The sequence below is a fragment of the Oryx dammah genome, unplaced genomic scaffold (assembly GCF_014754425.2).
Source record: "Oryx dammah isolate SB20612 unplaced genomic scaffold, SCBI_Odam_1.1 HiC_scaffold_11077, whole genome shotgun sequence".
In the NCBI taxonomy this organism is placed as follows: Eukaryota; Metazoa; Chordata; class Mammalia; order Artiodactyla; family Bovidae; genus Oryx; species Oryx dammah.
Window position 1 is genome coordinate 4,885,229 of NW_024080471.1, and position 23,308 is coordinate 4,908,536.

The window sequence follows — 23,308 nt, forward strand, 5'->3', positions numbered from 1 at the left end:
CTCCAACACCACAGTTCAAACGCATCAATTCTTCGGCGCTCAGCCTTCTTCACAGTCCAACTCTCACATCCATACATGACCACTGGAAAAACCATAGCCTTGACTAGATGGACCTTTGTTGGCAAAGTAATGTCTCTGCTTTTGAATATACTATCTAAGTTGGTCATAACTTTTCTTCCAAGGAGTAAGTGTTTTTTAATTTTGTGGCTGCAGTCACCATCTGCAGTGATTTTGGAGCCCAAAAAATAAAGTCTGTCACTGTTTCTACTGTTTCCCCATCTATTTCCCATGAACTGATGGGACCAGATGCCATGATCTTCGTTTTCTGAATGTTGAGCTTTAAGCCAACTTTTTCACTCTCCTCTTTCACTTTCATCAAGAGGCTTTTTAGCTCCTCTTCACTTTCTGCCATAAGGGTGGTGTCATCTGCATATCTGAGGTGATTGATATTTCTCCCGGCAATCTTGATTCCAGCTTGTGTTTCTTCCAGTCCAGTGTTTCTCATGATGTACTCTGCTTATAAGTTAAATAAGCAGGGTGACAATATACAGCCTTGACGTACTCCTTTTCCTATTCGGAACCAGTCTGTTGTTCCATGTCCAGTTCTAACTGTTGCTTCCTGACCTGCATACAGATTTCTCAAGAGGCAGGTCAGGTGGTCTGGTATTCCTAGCTCTTTCAGAATTTTCTACAGTTTATTGTGATCCACATAGTCAAAGGCTTTGGCATAGTCAATAAAGCAGAAATAGATGTTTTTCTGGAACTCTCTTGCTTTTTCCATGATCCAGTGGATGTTGGCAATTTGATCTCTGGTTACTCTGCCTTTTCTAAAACCAGCTTGAACATCAGGGAGTTCACGGTTCACGTATTGCTGAAGTCTGGCTTGGAGAATTTTGAGCATTACTTTACTAGCGTGTGAGATGAGTGCAATTGTGCAGTAGTTTGAGCATTCTTTGGCATTGCCTTTCTTTGGGATTGGAATGAAAACTGACATTTTGCAGTCCTGTGGCCACTGCTGAGTTTTCCAAATTTGCTGGCATATTGAGTGCAGCCCTTTCACAGCATCATCTTTCAGGATTTGAAACAGCTCAACTGGAATTCCATCACTTCCACTAGCTTTGTTCATAGTGATGCTTTCTAAGGCCCAATTGACTTCACATTCCAAGATGTCTGGCTCTAGATGAGTGATCACATCATCATGATTATCTGGGTCGTGAAGATCTTTTTTGTACAGTTCTTCCGTGTATTCTTAAAACCATAGGTTACTTTTGCATATTTGTTATCATGCCATACTTATTGCTTTTGGATCTGACTTCTTTCATTCAACTGTGAGATTCATCCATATTGTTGCTTGTGTGGTAGCTCATTCATTTTCATTGGTATATAGTAGGTCTTTGCATAAATATGGCATATCAGTAGAGAGTTTGTTCACTGAATTATTAAGAGGTACTTTCCTACTGTATGGTCAGGCCACTCAAGGTGGCTGTTCTCTTGATCTCTGCACATCCCTGTCAGACCAATGCCTGCTTCACCTATACCTACTCACCAGACTGACCTTCCTAATCAGTAAACACCTACCTACCTACTTATCCCAGCTGTTGATTGTTCTTGTCAAAGGGGTGTTGAAGGGTGAGCGCCTCTGCTGGTTTCCCTGGTAACTGATGGCCCAGCTTGATATCAATACCACTTGTAATTAGCAATCTCCCCTTCCTCCCGGAGCAGAGATTGCTATAGCGTCCTGCCACCGGTCTGCCACACACACAGTGGGGTGTTGCTCCAAGACCCTGCTTCAGACTGTCGAGCTCCCTCTCCTCATTAAAGCAGTGACATCTCTGTCACTGACTCTGGGTTCTTTCTTTGGTCTTGAAGTTGGTTGAGCACAGGACCCACAGTCCTCCAGTTGAAGCCCAACAGCTGGTGGACCAGCCAGGAGATGGAAGAAACTCCTGTGAGCACCAAGATGTCGAGAAGTAAGGATGGGAATGAAAAGTTGCAGGGGTCTCCACTAACATTTGGGGCCTGAAAGTTTGCAGGGATTAGCCCAGAGTGACTGTCCACTAATATGTGGGACCCCCAAATTACAGGAGTAACTGCAGTGTGGCCGTCCACTAACATGGTGCCAAAATGTTCCAGTGACAGTGATGTAAAAGTGAAAGTCACTTAGTCGTGTCTGACTCTTTGCAACCCCTAGGCCAGAATACTGAAGCGGGTAGCCTTTCCCTTCTCCACGAGATCTTCCCAACCCAGGGATTGTACCCAGGTCTCCCACATTGCAGGCACATTCTTTACCAGCTGAGCCACAAGAGAAGCCCAAAAGTTCCAGAGGTGATCCCAAAAGTTGCTGGGGTAACCCCGGGGTGGCTGTCCATTAGTATGGGGGCCCTGTGGTGGCTGTCCTTGATAAATGGGGGCTGCCAAGAGATTTAAAGAGCAGCGTTCCCCTAATGTCTCTGCTGTTGAATCAAAGTGAGCCTTTTTATATTTAGTTAAGCTAAATTCTAGGGGGAATGGGTCTTTCTTTTCTTGTGCTTTTGAGATGTAAGTGATCCACCTGGGCTCTCAGAAACTTTAATCAAATATGATCTCTAAAAGTGGGGGAAAGAGAACTTCTAGGTAAACTCTATAGGAATGATTGGGGGACTATCTAAAATAATCTCTCCAGATTTTGGTAACTTGAAACTAAGTGAAATGAAGAGAACTCATTGACTATCTGGATCATTTCAAGTAGAATAAAATATTGGAACATTAATTGCTGGGCAGTCTGTTTACCTGCCTTACCTTCTTGGGAGAGTTAGACTAAAGCATGTGTTCCAATCAGGAAGTGCTGGTATGACAGTTTACAGTTACTTACTTCTTGGGTTTTGCCTGAGATTAAAGTTTTTAAGGGTTATAAGATTATAACCAGTCATAATTCTGGTTATTATAACCAAGTTTCTTTATTAAGTAAATTGTAATCAGGTATTTAACTCTGATGCTTTTGCAAATGTGCTTCATTTTCAAGAAGATTCATATGAAGGACCTTTGACCAGTATGGGCCTCTGATAAATTTCAGATTATGCCACTGAACTGGGTAAAAAATTTAAAAGTCCTACTGGAAAACCTGATGCCTTCGTAAAAAGTTAACAAAAGGATTGTTTACCGAGTGAAATGGTGAATATGGTTATAATCTTATGGTTTTAGTCTGGAGTGTTACTGATTTTGATCTGTGTTTTCCCCTTCTCTTCAAGTTAATTGTGATTTACAGCAATTTGATAAACCACACCTGTGGGTAGAATTGAAACGTTCTCTCTCTTTCTTTCTGCCTGGTCCCTACATAGATTTGAGACTCTCATTTTCTGCGCAGCCTTAGCAGGTAAGTAGGAAGAATGTTTCCTGACACGTACAGAAATCTTGATATTTTGGAGAACTCCAGAGGCGGAACTGATGGCAGGCCTTTGGCACGGCTTTCCTGGCCGCCAGAGCCCTTTGCGGAATTCAGTCTGAGATTCCTTCTGAAGAATTTCTCCACAGCCAGTTTGGAGCCAATTGACCAGGCATGTTTTAAAGACAAATTAGTCTTGATATGCTGGGTTTGGTAGAGAGTAAGGTAGCTTTAGGGAGGAAAGTGTTGTTTCAGTGGATATTAAATTCTGGTTTTGCTAATTGAGATGTTTATTTATGAAAGTTTCTGCATTAACCATACTATTACCCTGATGATCAGGAAGGGAAAAGTAATTATTTAGTGAAGTTGTCAGAGTATAACTATGTATGATGTGTGACACAGCTTGCTTTTTGTCTGCTGTTAAAAGCACATGTACAATGCTTGTGTGACAATTGGCTACAGATGATAAGATGCATGTTCACCATATCTGATTAGTTTTCCCCAGTGTGGATGAGTAGGTAAATATAAAGGAGGCCTAGTACTGAGGGGCATGAGCTATACCCAGGGCAGGCAGCTGAACCACCGCAGCTTCTAGGCACAAATATTTTGATCATCACTGCTTTCTATTAAATATTTGGAATCAAAAGGGGAAATGATGGGAAAATCTGCATATATGGAGATATGGGGAAGTCAGAAGGTTTGTGCATTGTTTAAGTTAAATTTTAGTGATCAGAGCAGCCCATTTAGACAGGCACTGTGTATAGGCTTTGTCCACTAAGGAAGGGAATGCATTTGAAAGTCAAAACTGAATAGCTTTCATTTCAGACATCCATGGTCAAACAAGATGGACGTTGCAGTTGTGATTTTTTGTTCATTTGTTTTTGACTTGATTCACTGCCTTTATTTTTTAATCAAAGTACAATTGATTGACAATGTTGTGCTAGTTTCAAGTCTATTGCAAAGTGATTCAGTTATATAAATAAACTTTTGCAGATTTTTTTTTTCCTTATAGGTCATTATAGTTCCCTGTGCTATACAGTAGGTCCTTGTTGGTAATCTATTTTATATATGGTAGTGTGTATATGTTAATCATAAACTTTTAACTTATCCCTCCCCGCTTTCTCATTTGGTAACCATACATTTGCTTTCTGTGTCTGTGGGTCTTTTTCTGTTTTGTATATTAAGTTCATTAGTTTTTTTTGTTTGTTTTTTTTTTTAAGATTCCACAAGAAAGTGTTTTCATGTGATATCAACTTTTCTCTTTCTGGCTTAGTACACTAATCTCTAGGTCTGTTCATGTTGCTGAAAATGACATTACTTCATTCTTTCTTATGGCTGAGTAATATTTTATTGCTTACATATGTCACATCTCCTTCCTGCATTCCTCTGTCAATGAACATTTAGGTTACTTCTACATCTTGGCTGTTGTAAATCTTGCAGCAGTGAACATTGGGGTGCATGTATCTTTTTATTGGGATATAAGTACTTTATAGTGTTGTGTTTGTTTCTGTTGTACAACATCGTGAATTGGCTATATGTATACATGTAGCCTCTCCCTCTTAAGCCTCCCTCCCATTCTTTCATTCCACCTGTCTAGGTCATCACAGAGCAATAAGCTAAGTTCCCTGTGCTATATACAGCAGCTTCCCCACGAGCTATCTGTTTTACACGTGGTAGTGTATACTCCAGAGAAGGCACCCCACACTAGTACTCTTGCCTGGAGAATCCAAGGGAAGGGGGAGCCTGGTGGGCTGCCGTCTATGGGGTCGCACAGAGTCAGACACGACTGAAGCAACTTAGCAGCAGCAGCGGTGTATACTCTCAACTCATTGCCCCATCCCCTCTGTGTCCACAAGTCCATTTTCAACGTCTCTGCCTCTATTCCTGTGCTCTAAAAGGTTCAGTAGCATTTTTCTAAATTCTATATGTGTGTATTAATATACAATATTTATTTTATATGATATTTTTCTCTTTTTGACTTCACTCAATATGACAGGCTCTAGATTCATTCACATCACTTTGACTCAATTTCATTCCATTGTATATGTGCACCACAATGTTTTTATCCATTTTATCTGTCAGTGGACATCTAGGTTGATTCCATATCCTGGCTATTGTAAGTTTTACTACAGTGAACATTGGGATACATGTGTCTTTTTGAGTTATGGTTTTCTCAGGATATATGCCTAGTAGTGGGACTGCTGGGTCATTCTATGTTTAGTTTTTAAGGAACACCCATACTGTTCTTCACAGTGGCTGTACCAAAGTACATTCTGATGAACAGTGTAATATGATTCCCTTTTCTCCACTCCATATCCAATATGTATTGTTTGTAGATTTTTTGATGATTGATGGCCATTCTGGCTGGTATGAGGTGATATCTCATTGTAGTTCTGATTTGCATTTCTCTAATAATTAGTGATGTTGAGCATCTTTTCATGTGCCTCTTGGCCATTTGTTTATCTTCTTTGGAGAGATATCTATTTAGGTCTTCCATCCATTTTTTGATTGTTTTTTGTTGTTGTTTTGATATTGAGCTCCATGAGCTGTTTGTGTATTTTGTAGATTAATCCTTTGTCTGTTGCTTCATTTGCAAATATTTTCTCCCATTCTGAGGGTTGTCTTTTTGTCTTGTTTATGGTTTCTTTTGCTGGGCAAAAGCCTGTAAGTTTAATTAGGTCTTAATTATTTATTTTTGTTTTTGTTTTCATTATTTTAGTAGGTGAATTACAAAAGATCTTGCTATGACTTATGTCAGAGAGTGTTTTTCCTATGTTTTCCTCTAAGAGTTTTATACCGTTTGGTCTTATATTTAGGTCTTTAATCCATTTTGAGTTTATTTTTGTGTATGGTGTTATGTAGCATTCTAGTTTCATTCTTTTACATATAGCTGTCCCTGTGGCTGTCCAGATTTCGCAGCACCACCTACTGAAGAGGCTGTCTTTTTTCTATTTTATAGTCTTGCTTCCTTTGTCACACATAGATGGTGACCATAGGTGTGTGAGTTTATCTCTGGGCTTTCTCTCCTGTACCATTGGTGTATATTTCTGTTCTTGTACAAGTACCATTCTGTTTTGATTAGTGTAGTTTTATAGTATGGTTTGAAGAAAGGCAGCCTGATTCTTCCTGCTTCATTTTTCTTTTTCAAGATGGCTTTGTCTATTTGGAACCTTTTGTATTTCCATACAAAGTAAAAAACATTTTTTTCTAGTTCTGTGAAAAATGCCATTGGGGATTTAATAGGAATTGCACTGAGTCTGTGGATTGCCTTGGGTAGTATGGTCATTTTGATAACATTAATTTTTCCAATCCAAGAACATAGTATATTTTTCCATCTGTTTGTGTCATCTCTGATTTCTTTCATCAGTGTCTTACAGTTTTCAGAGCACAGTTTTGCCTCCTTTGGTAGGTTTGTGCCTACGTATTTTATTCTTTTTGATGTGATGGTAAACAGGAGTATTTCCTTAATTTCTCTTTCTATTCTTTTTATCATGAGTGTATAGAAATGCAACAGATTTCTGCATATTAATTCTGTATCCTGCAAACTTACTGATATCATAAGCTTTGGAATTCATCCAAAACTCAAGAATCTTTGGATTCTTTTATTTCTTCTCTTATTGCTGTGGCTCAGACATATAAAACTATGTTTACTGGAAGTGGTAAGAGCAGGCATCCCTGTCTTGTTCTTGTTCTTAGAGGAGATGCTTTCAGCTTTTCACCATTGAGTATGATGTTACCTGTGGATTTGTCATATGTTGCCTTCATTCTGTTGAAGTAGGTTCCCTCTTTGCCTACTTTCTGAAGAGTTTTTATCATAAATAGGTGTTGAATTCTATCAAAAGGTTTTCTTGCCTCTGTTGAGATGATCAATTTCTTTTTTAACTCAGTTTGTTGAAGTGGTATATCACACTGACTGATTGTGGAACCATCCAACCATCTAGTCCTCTGTTGTCCCCTTCACCTCCTGCCATCAGTCTTTCTTAGCATCAGGGTCTTTTCCAGTGAGTCACAGTCTTTTCTTCACATCATGTAGCCAAAGTATTAGAGCTTCAGCTTTAGCATCAGTCCTTCTGATGAATATTCAAGATTTATTTCCTTTAGGATTGACTGATTTGATCTCCTTGCAGTCCAAGGGACTCTCAAGAGCCTTCTCCAACACCACAGTTCAAAAGCATCAATTCTTTGGCATTCAGCCTTCTTTTCAGTCCAACTCTCACATCCATACATGACTACTGGAAAAACCATAGCTTTGACTAGATGGACCTTTGTTGGCAAAGTAACGTCTCTGCTTTTTAATGTGCTGTCTAGGTGGGTCATAGCTTTTCTTCCAAGGAGCAAGCATCATTTAATTTCATGGCTGCAGTCACCATCTGCAGTAATTTTGAAGCCCAAGAAAATAAAGTCTGTCACTGTTTCTATTGTTTCCCCATCTATTTCCCATAAAGTGATGGGACCAGAAGACATGATCTTAGTTTTTTGAATGTTGAGTTTTAAGCCAACTTTTTCAATCTCCTCTTTCACCCTCATCAGGAAGCTCTTTAGTTGGAAAGTGAAAGTGAAGTAGCTCAGTTGTGTCCGACTCTTTGAGACCCCATGGACTATAGCCTACCACACTCCTCCATCCATGGGATTCTCCAGGCAAGAGTACTGGAATGGATTGCCATTTCCTTCTCCAGAGGATCTTCCTGACACAGGGATCGAACCCAGGTCTCCCACATTGTAGGCAGACACTCTACCATCTGAGCCACCAGGGAAGCTGGACTTGATACTAGTTACCCAAGAAAGAAATCTACCTCCAATAAAAGTTAAAGTAGGTGAGCACATCCTGATATTTCTGCCACTAGCTTTGATGACCCCAGAGAGAGCCACAGTCACTCTTCACCTCCCCAGGAGACCATCAAGCAGACAGATCTGACACAGGCTCCTAGGAAGTCATTAGTTTAGAGTTGAGTCTTGTCACACTTGATCTTGTGTATGCCCTCCAAGTGTGGAGTCTCCATTCTTCTCAGTTCAGTGAAGCTCTTGCATTCAAGCCCTGATGGCTTTCAAAACCAAATGCTCTGAGGACTCCTCCTTCTAATGCCTGACCCCAAAGCTGGGGGTCCTGACATGGGGTTTAGAACTCTGACTCCTGTGAGAGAACTGATGCAATATAATTATTCTCCAATTTGTAGGTCACCCACTTGGTGAAGGGTGGTGTGGGATTTGATTGTATTGTGAGTGCACCCCTCCTGCCATCTCATTGAGGTTTCTTCTTGGTATTTGGATGTGGTATTGTTGGTTCCAGTCTTTTTTAAATTAGTATTATTCAGTAATTCATCATAATTTTTTGATGTATTCCTGGGAGGAGATGAGCTCAAAGTCATTTTACTTTGCCATCATGTCTCCAGTCTAGTAGATGTGAATTTTTTAGACACATTGTCTTGTATAAATGAAAAATTGGGGTTTCTACACCATATTGCCAGAGAAGGCAATGGCACCCCACTCCAGTACTCTTGCCTGGAAAATCTCACGGACGGAGGAGCCTGGTAGGCTGCAGTCCATGGGCTAAGAGTCGGACACAACTGAGCGACTTCCCTTTCACTTTTCACTTTCATGCATTGGAGAAGGAAATGGCAACCCGCTCCAGTGTCCTTGCCTGGAGAATCCCAGGGATGGGGGAGCCTGGTGGGCTGCTGTCTATGGTGTCACAGAGTCAGACATGACAAGCCACTTAGCAGCAGCAGCAGCATACTATATTGCAGACCTCCTCAAAATCACAAGGAGCTGTGATACTATCTCAGGATGTAACTACTGCTTGTACTTTGCTTAATTGTCATGGTCTTCCCTGTGTTGTGCCTGTTGGATGTCTTTCATTTCGTCTCTGGCAGGATGGAGGAAATCTATTTGGGGACTGAGTAGCAACACTGGTCTCACTACAGTGTGTGTAATTGCTGGGTCTACCATGAGATGCTGTAATTCTCTGGACTTCCATGAAAAATTGACGTGGCTAATGACTGTGAGGAAGCTGACCATGGGGGTAGAAAACCCTCACCATCTACCTGTCCCACATGGCAATACATCAGAAAGACTCCTGTTGGTGGGCATTTCTCTACAGCTGACTACACATAGCGCCTATGGGCTATGCTGTGTGGAATGGACTAGACTGACTTCTGAACACACCAGTCCAACTAGTGGGATTAACTGTTTTTGTTGTTGTTGTTTAGAAAGACCTAATCAGTCCACCCCTGATGGCATGCAACATAACTTGGGGTGGCAGACCTGTTCTGTGACTGCTGACTTGTGCCTAGGCCGCCAGAATGTTTCTTTTGGAACCAGAGCCTTCTCCTCCCCATGGGGGTGGCTCTGCCCAACCAGTGCCTGCTTCACCTACACCCTACTCACATGAATGAACTTCCTGTGTGCTTGCCCTCAGCCCCAGCTAAAGATTGCCCTTATGAAAGGGGCAGTGAGGGGTGTGCCCCTCAGCTAATCTCCTTGGTAACTGATGAGCCAACCTGACATCAATTTCCCTACATAAATGGCAATCTACCCTGCGCCAGGAGCAAAGACCACCTCCATGCTCTGCCCATCATGTGCCACACGTGAAGGGGCATTGTTCCAGGGCCTCACTTCAGACATGTAAAACTCCCCATCCATTAAACTGTTGACATTTCTCTTGCTGACTACAGACTCTTTGTTTGGTTTTGAAGCTGGGGATGCACAGGGCTTAGACCTTAGTCATGCGTAGTTCAGCCCAATATCCACAGTGCTTAGCTATTATGGAAATTTTTTCTATGAAAATTATCGTACTTACTTTTTGGTGTACCCATGTCACAATTGGATGAATACCAAGCAGTGGGATGTCTGGTTCACATAGTATGTATCTGATTACCTTTAGTAGATATCACTACACAGAAAATTATCTTATTAAACACTGTTGATGAATTAGCAAGAACATAAAGAATAGTCAAGGGACAAAATTTCCTCTTTCCCATCCTTAATAATTCAACCTAAAAACCAGTAGGTGGGGCATCTGAGAGGAAATGGCAGTGGTAGCAATCTGGTCTGTGGTGTAGGAATCTCAGAGGAGTGAGGAGCGCAGCTTCATGGGAGAGTGAGAGTGAACATGGAGGGGAAGCCAGGAGAGGGCTGCTGAGGGATGAGAAGGGTGTCCAGATTGGAAGGAAGTGACCGAGCTGCTGGCAAAAGGGACTGGGTGTAGGTGGGGGCACAGTAAGAGCAGCCCAGTGAAGATTTCAAAGGCTGAGTGAGATACGGAGAAGGGACCAGATGCAGAATGATGTGCAAAAGGCAGTTTAGTTACATAGATGGAGTAATGGTCCAATGAGTAAACTTGTTTAAGATAAAGGGATTCAGGTTTCTAACTATTGGAGAAAGGAGTTACAAATATGGAAGAGGAGAAACTAGAATGAACTCTATGGTGTTGAATTGGACTTGGAGATATCAGTATATATGGTCTCAATACATAGAAATAAATATAAAATAGATATAGATGTAAGTGTGTATATATGGAAACATATATATTCCCCAGCTCAGTGCACTGTGACTAGGGATAATTTTATATCTTCTTTGTCTCCCTGGGTGCCTTTTACTTTTTCTTGCCTAGTTTTCTTAGCCAGGACCTCTTAAATAAAGTTGAATAGAAATGATGAGAGCAGATTTTTGTTGTTGTTCCTGATGTTAGAGGGGAAAACTTTCACCAATAATTGTGATATTAGATGGATTTTTTGTTTGTTTTTTGGTAGCTGCTATTATCAGGTTGAAGAAATTTCTCTCTTTCTTGTCCATTGAAAGTCTTTATCATGAAAAAGTATTGGGTTTTGTTAAGTATTTTTATTTTTTGCTTCTATTGAGATGATCATGTATATTTTGTGCTTTAATCAGTTTAAAACTTAACTATTTTCAGTCTTTTCTCTTTGTTTTATTTTGGGTAGGTGTTTTTTTGTTGTTGTTTATTTGTTTTGTTGCTATTTCTTCAAGTTCACTTTTCTCATGCATTTGAAACTTCTGTTGAAGTGTTAATCCCATCTCACATATCTGTCATCTCATATACTGTGCTGTTGTATTATTTTGTCTCTACTGGTATTTCTTTTCTATTACTATCATAACAAATTACCACAAATGTGGCATCTTGAACCAACAGTTGCTTATTACATCACAGTTCTAAAGGTCAGAAGTCTGTGTCCCATGTGACTTGGTTAATTCTATGCTTTGTGTTGTATAAGGTTGAACTCAAGGTGACAGCAAGGCTGTGTTCCTTTCTGGAGGCTCTGGGGATGAACACATGTCCAGGCTCATTCAGGGCATTGGCAGGAAGTTCTGTGCTGCTGTAGATCAGAACTTCCTGTTCCCTCACTTGAGTGATTGTCGGCTTCTAGAGGCCACCCACGTCCCCTGTCCCCTGTCTCCTTTCCTCCATATTTAAAGCTAGCAACAGTGGTTCAAGTTCCTATCACACTTTCAATCTCTCTAACACTGCCTTCTGACTCATGTCTTTTTTGCCTTCAGCCTGAGAAATTTTTTTTCAGGTACTTCCTTCCGTAGCTTCAGAGTTTCCTCACCTGCTTGTGTTGATCTCTACTCAGCTGAATATGAGAAGAGTACCCTCCTCACACTTGTAGAGCTCTCCATTTCTCCCTCTCTCTGTGTATATTTCTTTTTTTTCTGCTTCTCCTTCCACAGAACACCAACCAACTTTGGCCTCCCCAGAGTCCTAGCAACATCTTGTTAACTTGGACAAGGGGTGGTGGTGGTTGTTTCAAGTAAGAGAAATTAACCAGCATTACCTTAAATAGTGGATTGATATTTACTTTGAAATGAAATACAAAAAAACTTAAATTTTTATCACATAATTTTTAAATTGAGGTATAATATATATATAATAAAACGACAATTCCTGAAAATATAAGTTGATGAATTTTTACATATGTGTATACCTATATAACCACAACCCTGATCAAGTTATAGAACAGTTTTAGTATCTTTTAATATGCCTGTTTCACAACTGTTTCCTTTTGCTACCCATAAGATAGCTGTCTGCCCAATTTTAAATTTTATTTTATATTATTATATAGTACATTTATAATATTGTTTTAATTTCAGACATACAGCAAAGAGATTGCTATACATATGTTCATTATTTTTTCAGATTCTTTTCCCATATAGGTGATTACAGATGATTGAGTAGAGTTTCCTGTGCTATACAGTAGGTCCCTGTGATTATCTATTTTTTATATAGTTGTGTGTATATGCTAATCCTAAACTCTTTAATTTTCCCTCTCCCTACCTTTCTCCTTTTCATATCATGTTTGTTTCTGTTTGTTTTGTAGATAAGTTCTATTGTATCATTTTTTTAGATTCCACATGTAAGTGATAAATATATTTGTCTTTCTCTGACTTGCTACACTTAGTATGATTAAACTCTAGGTCCAACCATGTTGCTGCAATGGAATTATTTCATTCTTTCCTATGGCTGAGTAATATTTCATTGTATATATGTAATATATCTTCTTTATCCATTCCTCTGTTGAATTTAAACCGCTTCCATGTCTTGGATATTTTAAGTAGTGCAGCAGTGAACATTGAGATGAATCTTTTTGAATTAGGGCTTTCTGCAGATAATATGCCCAGGAGTGGGATCATATGGTAGTTCTATTTTAATTTTCTTAAGGAACCTCCATTCTGTTCTCCATAAAAGTTGTACCAATTTACATTTCCACCAACAGTGTAGGAGGATTCTTTTTTCTCCATACCTTCTCCAGCATTTATGTTTGTGGGCATTTTGATAATGGCCATTATGATTGGTATGAGGTAATAGTACCTCAATGTAGTTTTCATTTCCTTTTCTCTAATAGTGATGTTGAACATCTTTTCATGTGCTCTTTGACCATCTGGATGTCTTCTTTTGACAAATGTCTATTTGTATTGATTTTATATATATATAGAGAGAGAGCTACCTTGAGTTGTTTACATATTTTGGTGATTAATCCCTTATCAGTCACATGCTTTACAAATACTTTCTCCCATTCTGTGGGTTGTCACTTCATTTTGTTTATGCTTTTGCTGTGCAAAAGCTTGCAAGTTTAATGAGGTCCTGTTTGGTTATTTTTGCTTTTATTTTCATTATTCTAGAAAATGCATCCAAAAAGATATTACTGTGACTTCTGTTTCTCTAAAGGTTTTATAGTATCTGATCTTAAATCTAGGTCTTTAATCCCTTTTGAATTTATTTTTGGGTATGGTTTTGGAGAATGTTCTGATTTCATTCTTTCGCATGAAGCCTTCCATTTTTCCCAGCACCGCTTATTGAAGAGACTGTCTTTTTCCCACTGTGTATTCTTGCCTCCTTTATTGTGGATTAGGTGACCAAAGGTGCATGGGCTTATCTCTGGAGTTTCTATCCTCGTCCGTACCCTGTTACTCTCTGTGTCTACTTTTGTACCAGTGTCAAATTGTTTTGTAGTAGAGTCTGAATTCAGGGAGCCGGATTCCTCCAGCTCCTGGTTTTCTTTCCCTGGGTTGCTTTGGCTCTTCGGGGTTTTTGTGTTTCCATATAAGTTTTTAAACCTTTTTGTTCTAGTCCTGTGAAAAACACCATTGGGGATTTGATAGGAGTCGCATTTGAATCTGTAGACTGCCTTGGGTAGTATAATCATTTTGACAATATTAATTTTTGTAGTCCAGGAGTGTGGTATATTTTTCCATCTGTTTGTGTCACCTTTGATTTTTCTCATTAGCATCTTACAGTTTTCAGAATACAAGTTTTTGCCTCCCTAGGTACTTTTGTGCCTAAGTATTTGATCCTTTCCAATGTGTTGATAAATGGGATTGTTTCCTTATCTTTCTGATCTTCTCTTTCGAATGTATAGAAATGTAATAGATTTCTGTATACTAATTTTTTTCTTTAATTAATTAATTTATTTATTTTTAATTTGTATCCTGCAACCTTGCTGAATTCATTGATGGGCTCTAGCAGTTTCCGGTAGCATCTTTAGAATCTTCCTTGTATAGTATCACATCATCTACAAATAGTGACAGTTTTGCTTCTGGTTTTCTAATTTTGATTTTTTAATTTCTTTTTCCTCTCTGTGTGGCTGTGGCTTGGACATACAAAACTATGTTGAAAGTATCAAGAGTAGACATCCTTTTCTTTTTCCTGATCATAGAGGAAATGCTTTCAGCTTTTCACCATCGAATATGATATTAGCTGTGGATTTGTCATATGTTGTCTTTATTACGTTGAGGTAGATTCTCTCTATACACACTTTCTGAGGATATTTAACAAATGGTGTTGATGTATATTTATGGCTGATTCATGTTGATGTATGGCAGAAACTAACACAATATTGTAAAGCAATCCACTCCAGCACTCTTGCCTGGAAAATCCTATAGACGGAGGAGCCTGATAGGCTACAGTCCATGGGGTCGCAAAGAGTCGGACATGACTGAGCGACTTCACTTCACTTCACTTAAAAATAAATTTATTTAAAAAACACTTTTTCTGCATCTATTGAGATGATCATATAGCTTTTGTTCTTCAGTTTATTGATTTGGTATATCATACTGACTGATCTACTTGATCATGGGGTATGATCCTTTTAATGTATTATTGGATTCAGTTCACTCATATTTTGTTGAGGACTTTTGTGTCTGTATTCATCAGTGATATTGGGCTGTAATTTTCTTTGTGTGTGTGTGTGGTATTATTTTGGTACCAATACAAATACCAGACTTTGGTGTCAAGGTGATGGTGATTTTGGTATCAGGGTGATTGGTGGTATTTGGAAGTAGTGCTTGATGTGTTTGGAAGTAGTGTCCCTTCTTCAATTTTTTGGAATAGTTTCAGAAGGATAGGTGTGAACACTGCTCTAAATATTTGGTAGAATTCACCTGTGAAGCCATCTGGTCCTGGATTTTGTTTAGGAATTTTAAAATCACAGATTCATTTTTAGTGCATGACATTGGTCTGTTCATATTTCCTATTTCTTCCTGGTTTAGTCTTGGGAGATTGTATCTTTCTAATAGGTTGTACATTTTATTGATGTATAGTTGCTTGTAGTAATCTCTTATGATCCCTTGTATTTCTGTGATTCCAATTATAACTTCTTTTTATTTCTAATTTATCGATTTGAGTTCTCTCCCTTTTTTCTTGATGAATCTGTGTAAAGGTTTATCAATTGTGTTTATCTTTTCAGTGAATCAGCTTTTAGTTTCATTGATCTTTTCTACTGTGTTCTTCATCTCTGTTTCACTTATTTCTGCTTTGATTTTCATGATTTCTTTCCTTCCTCTCCGTTTAGGGGTTTTTGTTCTTCTCTCTAGTTGGTTTTAAGTATAAGTTTAGGGTATTTATGGTTTTTCTTTTTTCCTGAGGTAAGATTGTTTCGCTATTAACATCCCTATTATAACTGCTTTTGCTGTGTCCCATAGGTTTTAGATTGTTGTAGTTTTTTCACTTATCTTTCAGTATTTTTTCATTTCCTCTTTGATTTCTTGATTGTTTAATAACATATTGTTTAGCCTTGCATGTTTGTTCCTTTTTGCAGTTTTTCTGGTAGTTGGTTTCTGATTTCATAGTGTGGTGTAAGAAGATGCTTGATTTGATTTCAATATTCTTAAATTTACCAAAGCTTGCTTTGTGGCCCAGCAAACCACAAGTGATCTGTCTTGGAGAATATTCCATGTGCTCTTGAATGTGTATTCTGCTGCTTTCAGATGGAAGGTTTATAAATATCAATTAAGTTCACTGGTCTAATGTGTCATTTAAGTCCTGATTTCCTGTCTGGATGATCTGTCCATTGATATAAGTGGGGTGTTAAAGTCCCCATTATTATTGTGTTACTGTCCATTTCCCCTTTTATGGTGATTAGCAGTGCCTTATATATTGAGTTCTTCCAGTGTAGGATGCATATATTTATAACTGATATATATTTTTCTTGTATTGATCTCTTATTATGTAATGTTCTTCTCTGTCCCTCGTAACAGTCTTTATTTTAAAGTCTATTTTGTCTGTAATGAGTGTTTCTGCCTCAGCTTTCTTTTGATTTGTGTTTACATAGAATACCTTTTTTCATCCCATCACTTTCAGCTTATATGTGTTCCTAGATCTGAAGTGGATCTCTTGTAGAGAGCCTATATTCAGGTCATGTTTTTGTATCCATTCAGTTGGTCTATGTCATTTGGTTGGATGCATTTCTGTTCAAGGTAATTATCAATGTGTACGTTCTTACTTTTATCTTGTTACTTGTTTTACATTCATTTTTGTAAGTCTTTTTACTTCCCTTCATCTTTTATTCTCCTGTAATTTGGTGGTATCTTTGGTGTTGTATTTAGATGCTTTTTATTTTCTTTATGTGTATCTATTGTAGATTTTTGATCTGCAAGTACATGAGGTTTTGATATAACAGTCTATATATCTACAAGATTGTTCTAAATTTCTGGTCTTTAGTTTCAAATGCAATTTCAGTATCCTACATTTGTACTCTGTTCTCATGATTTCTGGTTAAGGTGTCGTATTTGTGTATGGATGATTTTCTACCATTATGTATGATATGCCTTTACTGGTGAGCTTTTCCATTTCATAATTTTCTAGTTTCTAGTTGTGGCCTTTTCTTTTTTGCCAAGAGATTTTCCTTTAGCATCTGTTGTAAAGCTGACATGGTACTAAATTCTCTTAGCTTTTGCCTGTCTGTAAGGCTTTTGTTTTCTCTATCAAATCTGAACAAGAGCCTTGTTGAGTAGATTATTCTTGGTTATAGGCTTTTCCCTTTTATTACTTTATATATATCTTGCCACTCTCTTTTTGCTTACAGACATAGCTGATAGTCTTATGGGGAATCCCTTGTATGTTAGTTGTTGCTTTTCCTTTGTTGGTTTTAATATTTTTTCTGTCTTTAATTTTTGTCTATTTGAGTAGTATATGCTTTAGTGTGTTCCTCCTGGTGTTTATCCTTACTGGCCCTCTGTGCTTCCTGTAATTTAGTTGAGTGTTTCCTTTGCCATGTTAGGGAATATTTTGGCTCTTATCTCTTTAAATATTTTCTCTGGCCCTTTCTCTCTCTCCCCCTCCTTCTAGGACTCCAGTAATGTGCATGTTGGTGCATGTAATATTGTTGCAGAGGTCTCTTAGACCATCTTCATTTTTTTTCATTCTTATTTCTTTATTCTGTCCCATGGCAGTGTTTTCCACTACTCTTGTCTTTCATCTCACTTATTCATTCTTCTACCTCATTTATTCTGCTATTGATTCCTTCCAGAGTACTTTTCAGTTATTATATTGTTCATCTCTGCTCTTTAAAGCTTCTATCTCTATTAAACATTTCTTGTATCTTCTCAGTCTGTACCTCCATTCTTTTTCTGAGATCTTGGATCATCTTTTCTATTGTCTTTACCCTGAATTCTTTTTCAGGTAGATTGCCTATATCCACCTCACTTGGTTGTTCTTACAGGGTTTTATCTTGTTCCTTCTGTAACATGTCTCTGCCACCTCCTTTTGTCTAACTTTCTGTGTTTATGGTCTCTGCTCCTCAGGCTGCAGGATTGTAATTCTTCCTGGTTCTGGTGTCTGCTTCCTGATGGGTTAGGAAGGGGCTTGTGCCAGCTTTCTGTTATGATGGACGGGTGCCTGCCCACTGGTGGGTGGAGCTGGGTCTTTTCCTACTGGTGGACAGAGCTGTGTTAAAGGGTGTGTCTGTAGGCAGCTGTGGGCTCAGGATGACTTTAGGCATTGTGTCCGCTGATGGGTGGGACTGTGTTCCTGCTCTATTGATTGATTGGCCTGAGGCACTTGAGCCTGTAGGCTGTTGGGTGGGGCCAGTTCTCTGTGTCAAAACACACACCTCCAGGAGAGCTGATGCCAGTGAGTTTCCCCTGGGGTGTCCACCAGCAGTGTCCTTGCACCCGCAGTGAACTGTAGAAGACCCCTGCCTACCCAGGGGACGCTGAAAGACCTGCAGGTAGTTCTGATCCAGGCCCTTATGGAGCCATTGCTTTGTCCTGGGTCCCATTGCACATGAAACTTTGCGTGTGCCCTCCAAGTGTGGAGTCTCTGTTTCCCTCTATCTTGTGGATCTCCTGCTCTCAATCCCTGTTGGCATTCAAAGCCAAATGCTCTGGTGGTTTCTTCTTCTGATGCCAGAACCCCAGATGGTGAGCCTGATGTCAGGCTCAGAACTGTCACTCCTGCGGGAGAACCTCTGTGATAAAATTATTTTCCAATCTGTGGGTTGCCAACCCACCAGGCATGGGACTTGATTGTATCCTGAATGCTCCCCTCCTACTATCTTTTCATGGCATGACTTCTTGTTTGAGTGTACAATATCTTATCTGGTAGGTTCAAGTCTTTTTTGTTGACGATTGTTCAGCAGTTGTGAATTTTGATGTGCTCCTGAGAGGAGGTGAGCTCAAGTCCTTCTATTTCGCCATCTTGTCTCTTTGTCTAAAATTTTAAATTCTTCTAGATAATTCCCTGATACTAAAGATTATACCCTTGAACATTAGTTTGAGAAATGCTAATCTCTAGGAACAAATTCAAAGTCATTACCTCAGGATAGTTATGGATTGAGTTGTATCTCTAGACCCCATCTCTATCCTGAGAATGTGGTCTTAATTGAAGAGAGTCTTTACAGTGGTAATCAAGTTAAACTGAGGTCATTGGGGTGGGCCATAATCCAATATGACTGATTGCTTTATAAAAATGAGAAATATAGCCAAAGACACACACCCAGGGAGAATGCCACATAAAGGTTAGAGTTACTTTGCCACAGTGAAGGATCTCCAAAGGTTTCCAGAAAACATCAGAGTCTAGGAGAAAGGCATAGGACAGATCTCCCTTACAGCATCCTCTAGAACTAACAGACAATAAATTTGTTTAAGCCACTCAATTTGTGGTGGTTTATAACAGAACATAATATGAATAAACTAGGCATTCAACTGAGCTTCACTCATAGCTCAGTCAGTGAAGAATCTTCCTGCAATGCAGGAGAACCCTGGTTCAATTCCTGGGTTAGAAAGACTCCCTGGAGAAGGAAATGGCAACCCACTCCAGGATTCTTGCCTAGAGAATCCCATGGACAGAGGAGACCTGCAGGCTACAGTCCATGAGATCACAAGAGTTGGACATGATTTAGTGACTAATCCACAAGGCAGTCAACATGTTTCTAAATCAACAAACTATAAATATGTCAATTTTCTACAAATTAATTGATAATTTAACAAAATTACAACCAAAACCTCAAAGGAAATTTTTTGGAACTTGAGAAAATGATTTAAAGTGGTATCTGAAAAGAATTAAAGCATTTGAAATACAGGGAGGTTAGAGAGGAAAAATAAATTATGATAGAGGGCTGACTTTATTATTATTAAAACATACTTTAAAGTTTTAGTAATTAAAGTACAGTGCTAAGGTAGAATTTGTTCAAATACTTACTGCCAGTATCAGAAAGCTACTTCAAATTAGTTTAAACAGTAATGTCATTGTTTAATATAAATGAAAAGATGTATGGCAGGCTTCCTGTGATGGTTTAATTTAGAAGCTCATGATGACATCCAGGATTACAGCTCTGTTTCCCTGTTATTCTCTCTTCTGCCTTTCTCCTTCTGTCAACTTTATTTTCAGACTGTCTTCTATACAGTAGTAAAATGAGCATCTGACCTGCTAAAGCTTAATGCTTATCATTCAAATCCAACAGGATAGATAGATTGATACATATATATAACTATCAAAAAAGAAAGTCCCAAGATTACTGCCTTTAACCACCTACCCTGTAACAATCACAAGGTCAGTGATATAATTACTTCATTGCTGACTGTCTTTGAAATGTATGAAAAAGTAGTTCAGTTCAAGTCGCTCAGTCGTGTCCGACTCTCTGCAACCCCGTGAATCGCATCACGCCAGGCCTCCCTGTCCATCACCAACTCCTGGATTTCACTCAAACTCACGTCCACTGAGTCGGTGATGCCATCCAGCCAGCTCATCCTGTCATCCCCTTTTCCTCCTGCCCCCAATCCCTCCCAGCATCAGAGTCTTTTCCAATGAGTCAACTCTTCGCATGAGGTGGCCTAAGTACTGGAGTTTCAACTTTAGTGTCATTCCTTCCAAAGAACACCCAGGGCTGATCTCCTTCAGAATGGACTGGTTGGATCTCATTGCAGTCCACGGGGACTTAGGCAATAAGAATTAGAATCAGAACAAAAGGACACTTGAAAATAATAGGGAAGAAACAAAATTTGTTAGAATTCACTAGTGAAATCCCCTTTGAAGGAATGTTTTTAATAACAAATCCAATTACTTTGGTAGATTAAGGGCTTACTGACATTTTCAATTCATCTTTTCAATGTGGTATAGTGTTTTTCAGGAATCTGTCCATTTCATTTTAGAAAAAGGCTAAATTATCGAATTTATTGCTCTACAGTTGTTAATGTTCATTATGTGTTTAATATCTGTAGAATCTTTAATGATATCTTCTCTTTTATCCCTGAAATTAGTAAGTTGTGCTTTTATTTCATGCTCAAGTAACAATACTATAGATTTGTCAACTTTTTTATTCTTTTCAAGAACCAATTTTGACTTCATTAATCTTTTCTATTTTTCTGTTTTCATTTTGTTGATTTTAGCTTTTATTTCATTTACTTTGGATTTAGTTCTCTTTTTTAAAATTCTAGCTTCAAATATAGAAACCTGCACAATTGATTTTAAACTTTTCCTTTTTATTAATAGAAGAATTTTAAGCTAAACATTTAGCTACATCCCATAAACTTTGTTCAACTTTAATTATCATCTTTTCTTGAAATACTCTGTAATTTCTTTTTTCCTTTTAAAAGTTTTAATTTCAGCTATTAAAAGGGGTGCAGGACTAAAAAAGAGGGAGCAGCACTAACAACAAGAAAGAGAAAGTGGTGATGTCCTTATGTTAATAATTTTGGTCCCTGGTCACTAGTTCCTAACTGGCTTTCAGTCTTTGATTTTTATATTAGGCTTGGGAAGAAAGGGGTCATCAATCCCATCTCTTCATCTTCCTCCCAACTTAGAACTTTAACCAAGACCTTGCTGTTTCCTTTTTCCACAATGGTTCCTTACCCAGTACTACAGCCAAAGATAACATTCAAAGCAAGTGATCACTGACTGACTTCCATCTGAACCTTAAACCTGAATGGATTCAGTCGTCCTTACCCTTTCTGGTTCTCCCTCAGAAGAGCAATGTGTGTGCATACTGTTGCCTCAGTCATGACTGACTCTGTGTTTGTGGTCTCCATAGCCTCCCAGGCCCTTCTGTCCATGGGATTCTCCAGGCAAGAATACTGGAGTGGGTTGCCATTTCTTTCTCTGGGCAGAAGAGCAATAGGAACCCTCGAAAAACCACGCATGAAATTTACATGAAATAGTAAATATACAATCTAAATATTCTCTTTTACAACCACAGAGAATGAAGTAGAAACAATCAGAATTACAGAAGAAAAAAAAAACTATTTTAGATTTGCCTAATTATTCAGAAGTTTAAAGCACTGAATTTTACAATTACGAATACACTGAATTGATTAACAATTTTTTCCTTGACCTTGGAAAATCTTTAGATTTAGGAGTGCTGATTATCTCCTGTGAAATCTCATTTCATTATTTCAGGAAAGTTTACAATATAAAATCCCTTTCTTCGAATTGTATTTTTCAGTTCTTAGCATTTACTTTAACTTTGAATTTTAGAATTCTGTTATTAAGCATCAGGTAAAGTAATCTAGTCTTAGCCAGTTTAAATGACATCATCAATGCAGATTAAATGTGTATCACTAGTAAGTGCTAGAGCTATGGCTGGAACCCAGGTCTCCTGACTCCTAGGCTAGTGCTTTCGCACACTACGTTTGAAGACCAGTACATCATAACATCATCAAATAATCTTAGGCTCTCAGGGGCCTCAAAATCATGTAAACTCCCTTAAATTATAATCTGTGAACCACTTGTATCAAAACACTGTGCACTGGCAGAGATTGGGTGCTGATTTTAAAAGCAGATTCCCTGACCTTATCAGACCTTCCAAATCAGAATACTTTGGGGTATGGCTGAAGAATTTGATAGATTTGTAAACTTATAGATTCTCAGATGATTGTTATATATCTATACGGAGCATACTTTTCTAGGAATGCTGAAAAATTACAGTCTCTACTTAAAATCTTATCATAAGCGCTTCCCTGGTGGCTCAGTGGTAAAGAATCCACCTGCCACTGCAGAAGATACAGGTTCGATCCCTGATCCAGAAAGATCCCACATGCCTCTGCACCACAACTGTGGAGCCTGTGCTCTAGACCCCGGGAGCCAACTACTGAGCCCACATGCCCTAAAGTCCATGGTCTGCAACAAGAGAGTAGCCCCCAGTCACCACAAGTAGAGAAAAGCCCCTGAAGCAATGTAGACCCAGAACAGGTAAAAATAAAAAAAAAATTTTTAATTTTCACAGGAAGCACTTCACTTCTAAAATTATCATAGCCCACTGTTGGGGAAAAGCATTAAAAAGCCATTGGAAAGATGAACAAAATCCCTGTTTTTATTACTTCTAACAGTTGGTTCTAGCTTCCTGAAACAAAACAGAATAGATTTTTCTTTTTTTTCCCCCTGGAACTTAAAATTTTCAAATTCAGTAAACAGACTCTCTGTACTTTCATTCAAGTAATTGATCATACCATTCTCCTTGTTGGAGAAAATGGAAGTAAATTAAATGTTAAGAAAATTTTGCTCTCTTTCTGGACCTGCTAGCATTATGCCACATTTCCCTAAGATTTGAAGCTATTTTTTCCTCATTCATTTTTGATTATTATATATTTCAAGTGTATAACATTCCAACAAAAAAGTTACAGGATGGACACTTGTATCAGACCCAGATCTCATTTGCTTCCTTGGATCTCTTCCATGCCATCTACTTCCTGGCCTCCAGCCACTGGCTATCCCTCAGCCTCCCC